Below are 18936 nucleotides of genomic sequence, written 5' to 3' on the forward strand. Positions count from 1 at the left end.
AGGGGAACACCAAAGAGAAGAAGGCCGACAGAGTGAAAAAGCCTTCCCCTGGAGCTGACGCCCTGAATTTGGACTTTTAGCCTACTTTGACTGTGAGGAAATAAATTTCTCTTCGTTAAAACCATCCACTTGTGGTATTCCTGTTATGGCAGCACTAGATGACTAAGACATTGAGTCAGAGTGCTTGTTGATTTCATCTTTCTAGATGTTAATGCCCTGTTTTATTCTATTCATTCTGCAAAGAACCTGATGTAGCTAAGACACACACACATATATGTATAAATACATGTATGTATATATACACATACATACACAAAGTATCAAATAAATATTTGGGAATCAGGTAGACAGGAAAATAATAAAGTTCAACTTGGTGCAATACATACTGTATAAAACCCCAAACCAAAGTCATTGTCAGCGAGTCGATTCCAACTCATAGCAACCCTATAGGGTAGAGTAGAATTGTCCCCATAGGGTTTCCAAGGAGTAGCTGGTGGATTTGAACTGCTGACCTTTTGTTTAGCAGCTGTAGTTCTTAACCGCTGCACCACCAGGGCTCCACATACTATATACCAACTGCTGTCGAGTCGATTCTGACTCATAATGACCCCATAGGGTTTCCGAGACTATTTCCAAGACTATAAATCTCTACGGAAGCAGACTGCCCCATCTTTCTCCTGCAGAGCATCTTGTGGTTTCGAACCACTGACCTTGAGTTTAGCAGTCGATTGCTTTAACCACTGAGCCACTAGGGCGCCTTGCACATACTATATAGTCCTTTAAAATTGTTAGTGATGAATCAAATATCAGCCAAAGGAAATGGTTAACACAGGGAATTCAGGAAGAAACACAGGTTTCCCTGATACTCAATTCAGTAAAATATCTTCTTTCGGTTCTGAACAAGCGATGACTGTAGGCGTAAAATGACATCCACAATAGCAACTCTGTGATAATGAGATTTCCATGCCCCAGATAGATCCTCTCACAAATCACAGGTACAGCTTGTCCACATGATTTATAAAATAACAAGCTCCATGTTTACAGGAGTCACCCATTTAAGTCACTTTGAGAGAATGTGAAGTGAATAAATGTCACCGTATAGATACAGATCTGTTCCTATAGTACTAAGGCATTTACAACATTGTTGACAATGAGCCAGAATCTTCTACTGAGCAAAGCTTCACCTTCATTATAAAGTTGAATGTTTGTTATAGCTTCTTAACCCTTTAGGGCTTGGTATTCTTTGGAAGACATTAAGCTTAGTGTCACATGGTTAAAAAATGTGTGAGTGTGTACGTTTGTATGTGCATATATTTGTGTGTAAGTTTTGGGAGAGCAGTTTTTCTCATTTTTTAATTCCTTTCCTAAACCTGTGCTTCATCTAAGGCCAGTGCTCAGCTGATGCCCACTATTGGTGATCATCATTATTTAAGACACAAATGGTAGGAGAAGAGTTAATACAAATCCTAGAAGAATAAGTCTTTCTTTAAGAAATACACATCTGAAGCCACTATTTCTGGCCCTAGAGGTATGGACACAAAAAGTAGATGGAGAGGATACGCATTGTCAAATAATTTTTACTTAAATGAGATGTTGACTTTTACCTAAAAGTATTGTGGTGAATTTACAGAATATTCTAATAAGGATTCAGAAGGCACTCGTAAATTTCCTTATCTGTAAGATGATATTAACTTCATGGGGTGATTGTGGGGATTTAACAAGGTAAGTGAAGGAAAAGCAATTAGCGGAGTGTCAAGCACAGAAGTGACCGATAAATATGATTTGTTCTATTATTACTAGTATTACTATAGTTTTAATGTTTTTCTATCATTTCCTGCTATAAAATAGGAATATATACTATTTCCATTTTCATATTCTTGGCAACACTGTTAGAAATATTTCATTTAAGTCAAGTAATTTTTTAGCTTTTTTTTCCTTAAAATAATATTAGACTTTGTTTTGTTTGCTTTGCTTTCTTTTTGGATGCTCTTAGACATTTCATATGTGCTTGCTATTCTGATCCAAACCTGGGAGGAAAATATCCCACAACATTGCAGAATTTATAAGACCACACAGTGATTTACAAGGTTCCCTCCCTACCCGTATTGCTACGTCAAGAAATCACCACCTTTATCACATACCACAAACGTAAATGAACCATATGAAAGCAAATAATCCTTAACTCCCCTACAGGAAGCTAGAGCAGGGTTTGAGTTTTAGCAGATGGTCAGAATGTGTAACTAGCTATAGAAACCCTGAAATGTAAATGCTAACAAGTAGAAATATGAATAGTTTATTTAGTGCAATTGCTTTCAAATCCCATTTAAAAAAATAAAATATTTTACAACAACATCTAATGTCTCATATGATTGCTGTATGAATCCATGCCAGTTTTAGTTCTATCAGTTTTCCTTGGATTCAGATGAGATACTTTTGCCATAACAGTGTTGCTTAATTTTGTGCCTTTAATCAAAACACAACTTAATTGTAACAATTTTAACTACCTATTATTGGATTCAGAACCAACTCAATGGGACCCAACAGTAACATCATCATTGGCTTCAGTCTTAAAGAGAAAATTTTGAAATCAGTTATTTAGCTGCTTCTGAACTTTGTAAGTATGTTCATACTTTAACCAGCTGAGAAAAGTATAACCCAAAGAAAATTCTTTGATGGATAAGTTTCATATAATTTCTTCTCTACTCATCATCCAGGGTAAATGCAAAGAGATACATCTAATGTCACTAGACTTCTGAGACTTCATACATATTAAGCTCTTAGAAGAGCGCTTTGTACAAACTTAGAAATCAAGAAATATTACAACATGGTCAAAATTCAAAATGGTTTTCGTATAATACAAGGACATTAGTGCTTGTCATACTTATCTAGTACTGCTGTAACACAGATACCACAAGTATGTGGCTTTAAAGAGTAAACATTTATTTCCTCCCAAGTACTGGAAGCTAAAAGTCCAACAGGTTTTTGGCTGTTTCAATTCCCTCCTTGTTGGTAGTCCTGGATGTTCCTTGGTTCTTTGGCATTCCTTGGCTTGAAGATCCTCACATGAGATCTCTCTTCCTGCATATATGTCTTTGTGTCCATTCTACTCTGTTTATAACTGGTAAGTGATTGGATTTAGAACCCAACCAACACATACATGACCTAATTAACATAACAAAGAAAACCCGATTTCCAAACAGGATCATATTTACAGGTATACCAGTACCAGTACTAGTTGTGATTCTGACTCATGGTAGCCCCATGTGTGTCAGAGTAGAACTGTGCTCCATAGAGATTTCAATGGCTGAGTTTTTGAATGTAGACCACTAGGCCTTTCTTCTGAGGTGAGTTTGGGTGGACTTGTGGAGCCCTGGTGGTGCAGTGGTTAAGAGCTCAGCTGCTAACCAAAAGGTCAGCAGTTTGAATCCACCAGTAGCTCCTTAGAAACCCTATGGGGCATTTCTACTCTGTCCTATAAGGTCGCTATGAGTCAGAATCAATTCGACAGCACGGGGTTTTTGGGTGGACTTACCAAACTTCCAACCTTTTGGTTAGCTGCTGAGTGCATTAATTGTTTGCATGACCCAGAGACTTCTATTTATGGGAGTAGAGGCCAGGATTTCAATACATATTTTGAGGGGACACAATTCATTTCATTACCCTGGTAGAGTTGAAAATATATTGATTCCAAATTACGGTACATCTGGCTACATGATTTGATGCAGAGGTTGATAAGTGGGTCTCATTTATTTTATGTAACACATAAAGTGCATCCTCATATGACTAAGTTGTGTTTAGGTAGCAGTCTCTAGAGGCTGTTGCTTATCTGTTCTGTCATCTTTGAGCCCCAAAATATCATGTGAAACTGTTAGCTTGGGTTCTTGCTCTTCAGATACGTTTTTCCTTAAGCACATCAGAAATTTTATTTTCTTTTGCTTTATTAATAACGGATTTATAAAGACAGCAGAAAAAAACAAAAACTCTGCCTACACTATAGGTTCAAATATATAGTTCACTAAATAGGTAAATTATTATTATGCAAATAATAAGGAGCCCTGGTGGTACAATGGTTAAGCACTCAGCTGCTAACCAAAAGGTTGACAGTTCGAACCCACCAGTCTCTCCAAGGGAGAAAAGCTGGCAATCTGCTCCTATAAAGATTTACAGCCTAGGAAACCCCGTGGAGCAGTTCTACTCTGTTCTATAGGGTCACTGTGAGTTGGAATCAACTCAGCAGCACACAACAACAACATGCAAATAATGCTCTGAAATTATCACCAAGGGGGGATCTGTGTTTCATTCTTTGTACCACCTACTGCCCATTACAGTGTCAGGCATAATGTAGGTTTTCAGTAACGGTTTGATGAAGGAGTGAGTGAATGAACAGGTATCACTAGGGTAATAGAATTTTCCTTGATATTGAGCTTATGACCAGATGGCTGAAGGAAATCACCTACTCTTTTTCCAGGTTCTGGTGGCTCCCTTTCTCCTGTGGTCACCCTGGAGAGCTATGTAGTGCACTGATACTGCCTGTGTCCTGTGCCATCCCTCCTCCAACAATGTGCCATACCATGTCAATTCAGACTATGAACTCTCTTATAAGAGGACTCATAGACTTGAAACCAAACTTTTTTAGACTCTGTGTCCAAGCTTGGTGCATGTTCAGGCACAAGTAATTCTTTGCATATAGCTCTGGCTATGTCTGCCCCTATTTACTAGTGAACATATTTGTGCAAACTCAGGAGGGTGGGTTTCTTTTTGGATTTCCTCTATATAATGTCTTCTCAAATGATCTTGTCTTCATTATTTCAATGGGAGTAGTTTTATAGATCTTCTTGACTTTGGCTATACAGAGAATGAATTTTAGCCTGGTAAAACCTAAAAAAATTTATTCAAATGACAAAAGTCATTTACTCTCTGGTTATTTCTTGTGTTATAGGTGTCATCCAATACCTCCTTGTCCAACACTCCCCTCTCCTCCATCCTCCCCAGGCCCCCCACTCCACACACACACACAGCAGGGGCAGAGCTGGGAGATTACACTTTTCTGCTCACTAATTCTCTGAAATCTTGCTATTTTCCTTGGTGCTTATACATGTGGCTGCATATTTAGCTTTCTGTGCTACAAGGAAGAAAAGAGAATAGAAAAGAAAGGAGAGATGGGAGGGAAAGAAATGAATAAATCCGTTCAAGCAGTATGTCCTCCAAGGAACAATTTTACAAATAACAAATTGCTCTAAGATGGAAAAGCATACCACTAGTTATAAGGACTGTAGAGAAATGGGTTTGCCTGCAAAATACTTTGTGAAACTGAGTAGTGAAGAATCACTAAAAAGATGATATTGATGACTATTGAAGAGAACAAAACAGTTTATTCATTCAGGACTGATGTCCTTTAATATGAAGTAAAATTTGTAGAACAGGTAATCAGTTGAGCTGCTTTGGTGATAGACTGGGTGTGTCTGGAACTTCACTATAACCTAACTCCTATCCCACGGAGAAACCCCTTTAGTTTCCAAAGAGCATCACTTGAACGCCACTGTGAATGAATCATTGGTTTTTTGTTTGTTTGATTTTTAGGTTGACCTACTGGGTAGATGGTGATGTTATTGAATAACACTTGTTAATCATGGTCAATTTCCAATTAAAATAGAAATAGAAAAGTAGAAAGACTGAGTTCTCTTGTAATTCTAACATTCTCTGACCCTCTGTGTCAGGAGCCATCTGTACAATGTAAATGGTGACTCCCTCTGAACAGGGCATTAATTTGGCAGACACAGTGTCCACATTTACCTTGTATACAAAGAGTTGTGCTTTGTAGTCTATAATAACTAAATAATAATCATGATAATTTATAATAACAGTGCCTTTTTTTTCCTGCTACCTTTAGGGACACAAAAGACAACAGGATCATGCGGCCTTGTAGATAAAGTCATATACATTTGAAAGTGCTTTGAAATATGTTTGATTTGTAGGCTCTGCTTTAAACAGTCAACTTATGTGTTAGTTTAAAAAGGTGGATGGATTTCTGTGTTCTGGAAGAAAAGTTATCTATGTTATGCTGAGACCTTATGCCTAAGAGTTTTCCAATTTAAACCGTCTCTGAGTTCATAAGACAGGGTTTCCCTTAAATCTCAGGTCACAAGATAAATAATGGAAAATGACAATGAACATAAGAGGGCAACAGCTGCCAAATTAAACAACATCTTAGAATGGAGCCTGCAAGCAGATGGCTACTGGGGTGAATAGACTGGAATTGTTTTAAGAGGTTCTGTAAGGATTACTCTTACTGATCTCTTATGTTAGGCTCTTCATCAGTTTATCTAAAACAGATCTCAGTATTCTCTACAGATGTCTATTTGACAGTTGTTTATTACTTCACGGTCTTAAAAAAAGAAAAGAAAAACTTTTTCTAGGCCTATAGAAAAGCTTGCAATAAGAAAAGTTAAGAGCCACAGATGAACATTTAGTAACTATCAGCAACAAAGAAGATATATTGATCTATTTTTTAATTCTAAGTGCATTTAAATGATACGTGTCTAAAAGCTAAACAAAAAGCAATAATTTTGTAAACTCTGTTGTATAAAAATTAGAGCTATTGCCTAAAAATTTCCTTGGTAGCAAACTGTCAGCATCTATCAGAGTGATGTACCCTTATAGAAGGTTCTGAAATAATTTGTGATTCATTGGGTAAATACATAAGTGAACGGATGAATGAATAATAAAAAGTGGTGACATAAGTAGAGTAATAATCATTATTTACGTTTATTTATTATACTGAGTAGCACTAACTTTAAATAAAAATATTGCATAAAATCAAAGCAGTACAAAGGATTATATACTTGTATAACATTTAGACACATCTACTTCTTCCAGTCTTCTCCATTTACAACTCACTCTGGGGAAGAAATCTACCTTGTTTTTATTCCCAACTTGTATGGCTGTCTTGTAAGCCCCCAGGTCATCCTCACGTCAAGAATGGATCAGGTGCGATGCTATTCAAACTCAGTTTGTGCTGTACCTGAAAATTTTGGCTCCAGTGTAGACCATCCTCAGACAGTTGATTTGGCTGCACATGATGGGATGTGGTACATGGATTCTGGGAAAAACACTGGGAGGAGAAAGTGTGTCTGTTAATGCCAGAGACCAAACAGATGATAATACCTGAATTGGGAATTAACCATGATTAACAAATGTTATTCAATAGCACTTGTTATTCAATAACATCACCATCTACCCAATCGTTCAACCTAAAAAACAAACAATGGTTCATTCACTTGAAGGCGGGTAAAACTAATAATTATTGAATGTCCTATTTTCCGGGCACTGTTAAGCACTTTATTTTCTTTTTACCTCTGTGTGGTAGATGTCTTCTATATTTTGTTAAATTAAGAAACTTGGTGTGAGAGCAATTAAGTTAGTTTCTCAGAGTCACACAGATAATGTGTGACAGATTCAGGACTCACCCCAAGAGTGTCTGATTGCCAGTGGTTTGCCTTTGTTTCGTCCTGCACTGCCTGTCCCCTTACCTCAAAAGGCAGAATAAGGGACTGTGTAAGAGAAAGGCAGAAGAGCCAGAATATCAGACTATCTGCTTACTAGTTTAGTCACCTTGGGAAAGTTACTTGCTCTCTCTGTTTCAGTTTTTTCATCTGTAAAGTGGAGATACTGATAGTTCCTACCTTGTAAGTTTGTTAGGATTAAGTAAGTAATGTGTGTAAAACACTTAGAATTGCACGGGACACATAATAAATTCTCAATAAGCATGTGCTGCTATGATGTTAGTGATCATCAACTTGCTAACCTCTCTGTTACCATTACCACTTTTCTAGTTCACTCTTTGATCATCTCTCTCTGTCTCTTCATTCAACAAAGATTTGAAAGTGTGCCAGGCAGTTTCTAGGAACTTGGACTATATCGGCGATCTAAAACAGACACAAATTCCTGCCCTCATGGATTTACATTTTAGTTATCCTAGGTAGACGAGATAGACAATAAACATATTAAAAGGTAGTAAGTGCTATGGAAGGTCCCTGGGTGCCACAAATGGTTTCCACTGAACTATTAACCTAAAGATTGTGGTTTAAACCCACCCAGTCATACCATGAAAGAAAGGCCTGGTGACCTGCTTCCATAAAGATTACGTCCAAAGAAATACTATGAAGCAGTTCTACTCTGTAACACGTGGGATTGCCATGAGTTGGAATCAGTTTGATGGCAATAGATTTGGTTTTGGTTTTTAAGTGCTATAGGAAAAGAAAAAAATAGATTAAAGTAACAGATTGTGAGCAGTTGGTTGTAATTTTTTTTTATTTTGATATCATTTCAGACTTACAGAAGAATTACAAGAACAGTACAAAGAACTCCTATATACCCTTTACCAAGATACACCAGTTGATTACAGTTTGCTCCATTCACTTTGTTTATCTGTATGTCTGTACATCTATCTATCCACACACATATGCATATATGCAAATTTTCTGTCCTGGTGACATCATGCTTCTTAACTCTTGAGTACTTCAGTGTGTATTTCCTGAGAATAAAGACATTTTTGAAAACATAATTGCAGTGGTTATCAAAACCAGGATATTTCATATTAATAGAATACTATTGTCCAATATAGAGCCCATGTTCAAATTTAACCAGCCATCCCAGTAATGGCCCTTTTAGTCAGTTTTTTTTTTCCTGCACAGGGTTCAGTCTAGGATCACACATTGCGTTTTATTGCCAAGTTTTGTCTTCTTTAATCTGGACTCTTCTGAGCCTTTCTTTGTGTTTCTTGACCTTGGAATTTTTGAAGTATGCAGGCTAATGATGTTTGATTTTGGTTTGCTTTGTTTCTTATTAAATTGAATCAGGTTATGCATTTTCTACAGGGAATGTGCTGAAGTAACATTCAGTCTTTTTGAATGCTTCGTATCATGTGTCAGAAGATTTTGGATTGTTTCAGTGGTGGTGATGTTAGCTTTGATCTTGTTTAAGGTGGTGTCTACCAGGTTTCTTTACTGTAAAGTTAACATTTTCATCTGTAATTAGTAAGTAATTTGTAAGAACATACTTTGAGAGTTTTAAGCATCTGTTCCTCATCACCCTTTCAATCACTGGTTTTAGCTTCCAATTGATGATTTTCTAAATCCATTATAACTCCTACATTTATGAATTGGCATTCTACTCTAAGGAAGAGTTTCCGCTTCTCCATCTAATTATTTACTTTTTTATTATTATTTATATCAAGATAGACTCATGGGTTCCTATTGTATTCAACAGATTATGATCCATTTTGTCATTATTTATTTTGATGCACAAGTTGTCCGGATTTGTCCGGTAGGATTTTCTCCAGGCTGGCCCCTGTGTCCTTTTGAGATATCCCCATAATGTTTTAAGCAATTCTGATGTACTAAGATATTCCAGCTCATCTTGTACTTTCCCTTCCCCTGTCTTATAAAAACCTAACTATACCAAGAGCTGGGTTTCTTTTAGTAGAGAATAAGATGTAGAAAATAAGATATGATCACTAGTTGTGCTCATTGTCACTGGTGACCCTCTTAGTGAACAGAGCTAACATATCTCTAGCTCTCTTTATCTTCTTATCTATTTCTGTGTCTACATCTACCTATATAACGTGTATATGTGTGTGTGTTTTCCATTAGTACATATTTCTACCTCTAATTTCTTTACAGCATCATAAAGTACAATTTATCTAGTCTTCTTTCTTTCTATGTATGTAACTGTCTTCTCCAAAAGAAAAAACCGGTTTTCACATTTCCCCACAGCGCATTTATGCATTTTCACATGCCTATAATGTTATGGGGTGGGGCTGGGGGTGGGGGTGGGAGTTGAACTTTCATTATTTTCTGTGAGAGTTACCTGTAAGATGCCTGAATAGAGTGGTCAAGTATGAAGTTGTCAGGTTGCAGTTAAGGAGAGAGGTCTGGGTTGAAGAAGTAAATTTGGGGGCTTTCAGCACGTAGCTGATATTTAGATCCATTTCTCATACTCTTTGCAATAGCTACATAACTGGTGTACGTGTTTCTGCTGTTCCCATTTTTGAATACATCTTCTACCCTGCCAACATTTTTCTGTTGAAAGAAAAACTCTGATCCTGTTACTCCCTGGTTTAAACATCTTCCATACTAGCCATAGCCTAGAAGACAAAATCCAAAATCGTTATAGAGCTTCACAATCTAGCTGCGGTGTACTCCTGTTTTACTGGATAAAATCCTATTTGTCTTTTCAGGCCAATTCAAATGTCATCTCTTCTGTTCAATTTTCCTGTTGGTCCAGGGAGGATTAATTTTTCCCTGCACTGTGTTCTCTCCAAACTTGGTACATGCTACTTGCTTAAAGCTTCATTGTCCAATATGGTAGCCACTAGCTACATGGAGCCATTGTACACTTGAAATGTGGCCAGTTCAAATTGAGATGTGCTGTAAATGTAAAACCCACATTTTATTCCAAAACTTAGCACAAACAATGTATCAAATAGCCCATTAGTATTTTTTATATACACATTGAAATGGTGATATTTTGGATATATTGGGTTAAAGAAGATATATTACTGAAATTAATATCACTGGTTTCTTTTTTTTAATGTAGTCTACTAGAAACTTTGGAATTACATATGTGGTTTCTCATCTGTGGATTACAATATATTTCTATTGGACAATGGCTTAGAGCACATATCCCACTTTGTGATTACACATGTGCTAGTCACATGCATATCTGTTTTTCTGATAAGAGTCTGAGTTTTTTAAAACAAATATCTTTGATTCATCTTTCTAAGACCCAGCAGGATTTTGGTTAGATGCTTAATAATAGTTAATTGAAAGTTTATTGATTTCTGATTGATGCTTGTCCTAACATACTGATCTGTGGACAGATGGCCTATTTATATACATAAATAGAATTAGAAGTAAAGGAGAAACAGTTATAGTAGGTTGTTTTTGGGTGCCGAGTCGATTCCAATTCACAGCGACCCCATGTGACAGAGTAGAACTGCCGTTTTCTTGGCTGTAGTCTTTACAGAAGGAGATGGACTGGTCTTACTCCCGAGGAGCTGCTGGGTGGATTCTAACCATCAACCTTTTGGTTAGCAGCTGCCTGCTCTTAACCATTACACCACCAAAACCAAAAAACCAAACCAAACTCACCATCAAATCAATTCCAACTCATAGCAACGTTATAGGACGGAATAGAACTGCCCCATAGGGTTTCCAAAGAGTGGCTGGTAGACTCGAACTACCAACCTTTTGGTTAGCAGCCCAGCTCTTAGCCACTGCACTGCCAGGACTCCATTACCTCACCAGGGCTCCTTAAAAGCAAAATGTGAGGTTGCAAATTAGCATGTATTGTCGGTCCCCTTCATGAAGAAGTGTAAGATTCTAATAACCATTCCTAGGGTGTCTAGACAGAAACACTGTCACAGGGAAGAAGAATAACATCTCAGGATATGTTAATTTGATGTAAATCTCCCTTTGGCATGCTGAATTTCCCATTCAGGGTTCATTCAACAGGGTTTTGCTTTGTTATTTGGTCTCTGGAGGAGTGCTCTGCCCTTTAGAACAGGAGCAGAGGCACAGTTTATCTCCCTGGGTAAATTAATACCATCATCTAATCTACAAATCATTGTCCTATGTGCTTGGTTAGGCTAAATGATATTTCACTCTCATAATTGTTGTAAAGTAATAAAACTGAGGCCTGAACCTGGAACCAAAGGGAGTTCTTGCTAAAATCATAAATAGGAAATCCCACATAAGCATCGTGTGTCTGTCTCTCTCTATTCCATACCAGCTTGACTGAAACAAATTTTAAGAACTCCTGTAGACACTGATAAAAACCTCATAAGGTTTTACCTCTACATGCAAAATCTTCTTTTAAGTTTACAGAAGTATTTTATTTTACTGAGAACAATGGGCATGACTTAATGCTTCTAGAATGTTGGGACCATTTAGGTGTTCAATACTACTGTTCAACAAATCTGTTTAACCAACTGACACCAGCAACTGAAGGTAGACCTATTACCTTGACATATAAATGTAACCTTGAAGAGTAAATGATTTGCTTTTTCCTCTGTAACTGTGCCTGGCCTCTTGGTGAGAGATAATCATGCTCAAGGTTCAATTTAATTCTAGAAACCTGTCCTTTCCCCTAGGTAATCCTGAGCCAAAATAAGATGTGCTTTCAGAACTCCCAGCATTGCTAAACATCTTGCTCAACACTTAATAGTCTGAGGTTTAGGGGGTTTATGTTTGGCATTAGGTACTGGTGCCAGTGATTCTGACATGATACACCCATGTATAACCTACAAACATGTTGAGCCAGATTCTCCCCACACAGAAAATATTCTAAGAGTTATTTAGACACTTCTGGAAAGACATCGAGTCCTCTTGACTACTCTTAATGCCACTGCCATCAAGCATAGTAATTCATATCCAGTTAGTCTGACTTTGTACTTAAAATTCTAGAGAACACTTTAGCCAGAATTTGTTTTGTGCTTATCTGCATGGTAACATCCTGTTCAGCTATAACGATGGCCCACTCTCATTTTATCTTTTCAGTGAGAATGGTGTACTTGTATGCTTTCAAAAATCTTTCATTACCCCACTGCATTATTCAGTACATCATGGATGCTCGAAAAGTACTGAGAATCAGAGTTATATATCTAAGGGGAATATTAAAGATCGCTTAGATCAAGCACTTTTAGATACCCCTAAAAGTTAATTAACTTCCTGAAGACATTGATTAATAACTGGGAACCAGAACCAGCACTAGAACCCAGGCCTCCCAAATTCTAGTTCCAGGCTTTCCACTATATAATTTTGCCATAATCATAGATTCAATGAAAAGGAGAAAGTCTGTTGAGCTAGGTACTGATCTAGATATTTGGGGTGGCTAGAACATATTTCCTGTCCTCAGAAAGCTTATGGTCTAAAGAGGAGACCACTAAGTAAGTACATTTGTTGTTGTTGTTAGTTGCCACTGAATTGTCTCTGACTCATCGCAACCTTGTGTATAACAGAATGAGACATTGCTGGGTCTTGCACCATCTTCCTGATTGTTGATATGCTGGAATTCATTGTTGTGTCTATTGTGTATTGCCTTCCAACCTAGGGGGCTCATCTGCTAGCATTATATCAGACAATATTCTGTTGCAATCCGTAAGGTTTTCATCACTTAATTTTCAGAAGTAGATCACCAGGACTTTCTTCCTAGTCTTTCTTAGTCTGGAAGCTCCACTGAAACCTGTCCACCATGGGTGACCCTGCTGGTATTTAAAATACAGGTGGCATAGCTTCTACCATCATACCAACATGCAAGCTGCCACAGTACAACAAACTAACAGATGAGTAGTAGAAATAAGTAAATTAAAGGTTTTAAATTATGTAGGTACTCTGACAGAAATATATAAAGTAAAAAGTGGGAACACAAAGAAATAGTCTACTAGTAGATAGATGATTGAAATACGCTTCATAGAGAATGAGTCTTGGGAGTTTTGTTAGGCTGAAAAATGCCCCCCACCAAGAAAAAGATATCCACATCCTAATTCCTAGAACCTGTGAGTGTTATTTTATTATAGATGTGATTAACTTAAGGATCTTGACATGGGAAGATTTTTCTGGATTATCTGGGTGGGTATTAAATGCAGTAACATATTCTTACAAAAGGAAGGCAGAAAGAGATTTGATGACAAACACAGAGGCAAAGGTGATGTGAAATTGGAACAGAGAAAGATTTGAAGATTTTGGCTTTGAAGATTGGGATAATGTGGCCACAAGCCAAGGAATGCCTGCAGCTATCAGAATCTGGAAGAGGCAAGGAATGGATTTTCCTTGAGATCCTCTGGAGCACAGCCCTACTGACACCTTGATTTCAGCCCAGTGATACTGATTTCAGAAGTTTGGCCTCCAGAACTGTGAGAGAATAAATTTCTGTTGTTTTAAGACACCAAGTTTGTGGTAATTTGTTACAGAAGCCACATAAATCTAATATACAGTTTTGGGGAAACAAACAAATAAAAAAGACACATGACTGGATGTTCTAGGTTAAGGAAGAACATTTAATTCTGGTCTCTACCATGAAAACACGATGCAGATGTTACCAGAAATATGAGTGTAGAAGCAAGAATTTTGCCTGTTTGCTGTATGCAGAAAAAATGTAGCACCTTCTCATAGGCAGATGTTAATCAGACTCAGTCACTAAGACTTTTGGGACAAAGGGGACAATAGGGACAGTTTCAGCAGTACTTCTATGCTGCATGATTTATTGTCTCGTGTGTGTATGTGTGTGAGTTTTGAAATGCAATCATTGCCATACTTCAAAGCTATCAGCTTAAATTACTATATTTGGGGAGAAGAGAGGAAGGGAACCTAGAAGGTTTGGGATGGTGGTAATTGTACCAGAAATATAAATTAACCATCTTTGGCTACCACTGTCTTACAGAAGGAAATCTTTTCAGAAAGGAAGCAGCTCACACTCTTGGGCAATATTTCAAGGGGTTTGATGTGCTTAGTCTTATCCTTCTTCCTTGATTAATCTTGTTATCTGGTAATGAGATATACAGTGACAGATATAGACCATAAAACCTTTAAAATAAAAATAGATTAGACTGGGAAGGAAGACAACTTGAAACTAAGTTAGAAGGTAGCATTAGGAAAGAGTACATCATGACTAATACCAGTTTTGATTTATTGGTTTATACTGCCCTTTGCCAAAATGTATTATTTTTCTTTTATATTTTCTCCCATTTACATTGCTAAGGATGTTCAATGTGAATACATTTTGTGAAGTCACGCTTAAGATGTCTTTATGAAGGGTATGTGTGTATGTGGGTGTGTGTATGTATGTATGTGTGAAACATGCAAATGTTTAACTAAATTTTCAATCCTCCTTGGTTTCCAGCTAATACACGATATCTGGATCTAAAAGGTGATGGTACTTCACTTTTATTTGTGAAGGTCTGACCCCTATTTGGAATGTGAGTTTGATAAGAATTGGATCAGGCCCTGAATCATGTATTATTTCATTTAATCATCACAGCAGGCTTTTGAATTCATCATTCTTATTTCAAATTTAACAGATAAGAAAACTGAGGCTCAGAGAGGCTAAATAAGTTGGGTAAGATCAGACAGCCCCGTTAGTGATGAAACAGAGATTCAAATAAAGATTTGTCTGACTCCTGAGCTGATTTTCTCTCTACTCTGCTATGCTGTACTATATTAAAGAAAGTGATAAGTGAACTGGAGAAAATTCTGCAGAGACACACCAATAGACCAAGGGCTTAGAACAACATATAGGAGGAATGACTGGGATGTTTAACTGGGGAACAAGGAGACTTGATGGGAACTTGGTTGGTTTCTTCAAATACTGAAGGGATTACCAGGTGAAAAGACCTATTATGATTGCTTTGTATGATCCCAAGGGAGAGAATATCAACAAATTGGTATGTGGAAGTTGCAAGGAAACATCATTATATGAAAGAACTTTCTAAAAGAGATAATTAAGGATAGATCAAAGACAGTTAACTTATATTTTGGGTACGATCATCCCCATTCCAAACCTTCTAGGTTCTCTTCCTCTCCTCTCCCCAGATACAGTAATTTAAGTCTATAGCTTTGAACGATGGCAATGATTACATTTCAAAACACACCCATAGCTTGGAAGGTAATCATTTCTCTGTCATTGGACTTATTCAGTCATAGGCTGTGTAACCATTTGATAGTCTATTACCAAAGAACAATCAAATGTAAAACTTGTAACTTAATGAATTTGGCCTTTCTTTATTCTCTCTACTGTCAGTTGAGTAAACTGTGTAGCTAGGATGAGTATCAAGAAAGTGATTGATTTTCCAAATAAACAACTGAAAGCTGACAACTTAGATTATAGCTGTATTGGGGTTCTGCTAGCATTTTTTCTTTGGTTTTACCTAAGTGTATAAAAGGTGACTTGGAAAGTGTACCTCCATTCTCTAATTTACAATGTCTACATTTTACATTTTAATTAGCATATAACATGGCTGGGATCAACTTTAAAACATGGAATCTCATATGTCTTCAAGTTGAAAGTTAGAAAATATCCTGTATTGAACCAAAACCAGTTGCTGTTGAGTTGATTCTGACTCATGGTGGTCCCACATGTTTCAGAGTAGAACTGCAAGTTATTCTGACTCACTCCAGATAATGTAAAGAAGTCTTTCTAAATGTGAATATGATTAGATACCATTAGTCTGGTGTATTTAAAAGGAGATACTCATGTTTGTAAAAAACCGTTTGCTTCCCAATTATGGTATCATATATGGCTTTTGGAAACCCTGGCAGCATAGTGGTTAAGAGCTACGGCTGCTAACCAAAAGGTTGGCAGTTCAAATCCACTATGGCTGCTAATGGCTGTGAACTAAAAGGTCAGCAGTTCTAATCCACCAGGCGCTCCTTGGAAACCGTATGGGACAGTTCTACTCTGTCCTATAGGGTCGATAAGAGTCGGAATCAACTCGATGGCACCTGGGGGGGAGTCATATAGCTTTTAATATGTATATTATAATACATCTACTTTAGCTTAGTACAGCAATAACTCTATATTGCAAAAAAATTGAAAATTTGTGAATAGAAATGTAGACCAATATAGAATTTTGAATCATCCCATATTTGCATTCATCTATAGCTACTTATTTGTACTTATGGAATGAATGAACAAATGGACCCATTTGCTCTATATCCTTGAGAATGTCTCTTCACCCTTCTGGGGTTCTACCCCTTTGTCTACAAGTAGAAGTAACTGGACCAGAGATCTCTCAGGTTTCTTGTAGCTCTAAATTGGTAAGTATTTGTTGTTGTTGTTAGTTACCTTAGAGTTGATTCTGACTCATGGCAACCCCATATGTGCAGAATAGAACTGTGTTCCATAGGGATTTGGAAGCCGATCACCAGGCCTGTCTTCCGAGGTGCCTCTGGGTGGACTTGAACTGCCAACATTTTGGCTAGTAGTGAAGCACTTAACTATTTGATTACCCAGGGACCCTAGAGTAAGTATGTAAATTTGGTAATATATTAACCCCCAGAGAGAATCCAGAAAAACTTTAAAAATAAATGTAATTAAAATAATAAATGCATTTTATAATCTGTGGTTTGCAAGTCATATCCTCCGAGCCAGCCAGGACTCTCGAGCCCCAATTTCAATTACCACCCACCTCTATGCAGACAATTTCCAGATCTGCCTCTCCTGCCCTGACCTTTTATATTCTCTCCAGTCACTGCTTTCTTTCTGTTTATGGAACATCTTTACTCAGATGTTCTGCCATCACCTAAATCTAAACATGGGGAAAAAAGGAGTTCATGGTCTCCACTCAGCCTATCTATTCTGCTTTGTCTGTGTCCTGATTTCCAGCAGAGACCTTGTGATTCACAGCTCCATTCCCATTCACCTGGAATCTCCAGGCTGTTACCAAGTTCTGTTGATTCTTACTCAATGTTTTCTAACTCCCTGACTTCTCAGTTTTTACAGTCTCAGCCCTGGTTCAAGCCCTGGACACCCAGACTTTTTTAAGTGCCTCCTGGTTAGCCTGCCAGCCTTATTCTGAGTAATATGCAAAACCAGGAATACTTTTTTCCAAACGCCTTTGGAGCAGCAAGATAAACTCTTTCCCTGACTTTGATAATTTTAGCAGCTGGTATATGCCTTTAGAGTTGTATTTATTTTTATATGTAAATTTCAAACATAAATATTTACTCATGTAAGTTCTGTCTCTCATATTAGATCATGAGTTGGCTTAGGACTGGAACCAGGTTCTCCCCTCCTTGCTTTCTTCTTTCTACAGATTTGATTGAATATCTACTTGTGTAAAACGCTCTACCAAGTAGTTTGGCAGCTATAAAGAGCATTTCCACTTCCTAAAAATTAAAATTTGTTGAATACATATAGGCACAGGGCTTAGGTCATGACATAAATTATCTCATGTAAGCCTTCTTGAAAAGTTCGTACAATGAAATCATTATCACCATTTTGCTGGTGAGAACACTGAAGTTTGAAGAGGTTTAGTAGCTAACCCCCAGGTTTGTCTGAGTCTGAAGCCCTAGTTCTTAATAAGATGTCCACTGACCTGTATTGGAATCTACATATAATGATTCCTAAATTAATGGCATTTCTAGATTAACTCTGTTATTAACAACCTAGCAGTGTTCTGAGTGGTTTCCTATAAGTCCAAGTGATTAATATGCATCTAGACTTTTTTCCTTACAAATAATGCTGTAACTTATTGATATAAAATTAAAACTTTAATATTTAGATTATAAATGTTGTTGCTAGCAGTATTCCATAGTACCCAAAATATATTTGTGAATAACTTAAATAAGATTAGTATCCTTTTTTTCCTCCAAGACCACAGGCCATATAAAATGGATTTGCATCTAGAGTGGTTTTTGCCTGGAGTGGTTTCAAAAGAACATATCCAGATAAATTCTGTGACAGCCATAACCTACAATCTCTTATCAGATTTAAATTTCTGTAAGTAGTAAAGACAGACGTACGGTTTTTTTTTCTTCCCTGCCAACTCACTGCCTTTCAAGATTATTTTAATAAATAATTGCAGCATATAGAAAAAATGCTTGTTTGCCTTCCTACTATGTAATTATTTCTGAGAACCTGACATTTTAAAAATTCTAAATAAAAATGATTAAGTTATTTCAGTAAGCATTTGAAATATATTTTGTACATGGTCAGGCAGTCTTTATCAGTAAATACCACTGAAATTATTTTAAAAAAAGAAAAAAAACCACATGAATAAAGATAGATGACAAGGAAGATGACACTGAAAATGAAGAAGAAGATAGAGAAGGAGGAGGAGAAGGAGAGAGAGAAGGAGAGGAGGAGGAGGAGGAGAGAAAGAAGGAGAGAAGGAGGAGGAGAGAAAGAAGGAGAGAAGGAGGAGGAGAGAAAGAAGGAGAG

At 37.1% G+C, this 18936-nt stretch overlaps 1 protein-coding gene across 3 annotated transcripts in view; it reads left to right on the top strand.

The window, feature by feature from the left end:
- Positions 1-18936, top strand: part of ANGPT1 (angiopoietin 1) — a 281266-nt gene that overhangs the window by 38793 nt on the left and 223537 nt on the right. The gene's annotated exons all lie outside the window — the stretch shown is intronic.

This window comes from Trichechus manatus, unplaced genomic scaffold (genome assembly GCF_000243295.1).
Source record: "Trichechus manatus latirostris isolate Lorelei unplaced genomic scaffold, TriManLat1.0 scaffold00009, whole genome shotgun sequence".
In the NCBI taxonomy this organism is placed as follows: Eukaryota; Metazoa; Chordata; class Mammalia; order Sirenia; family Trichechidae; genus Trichechus; species Trichechus manatus.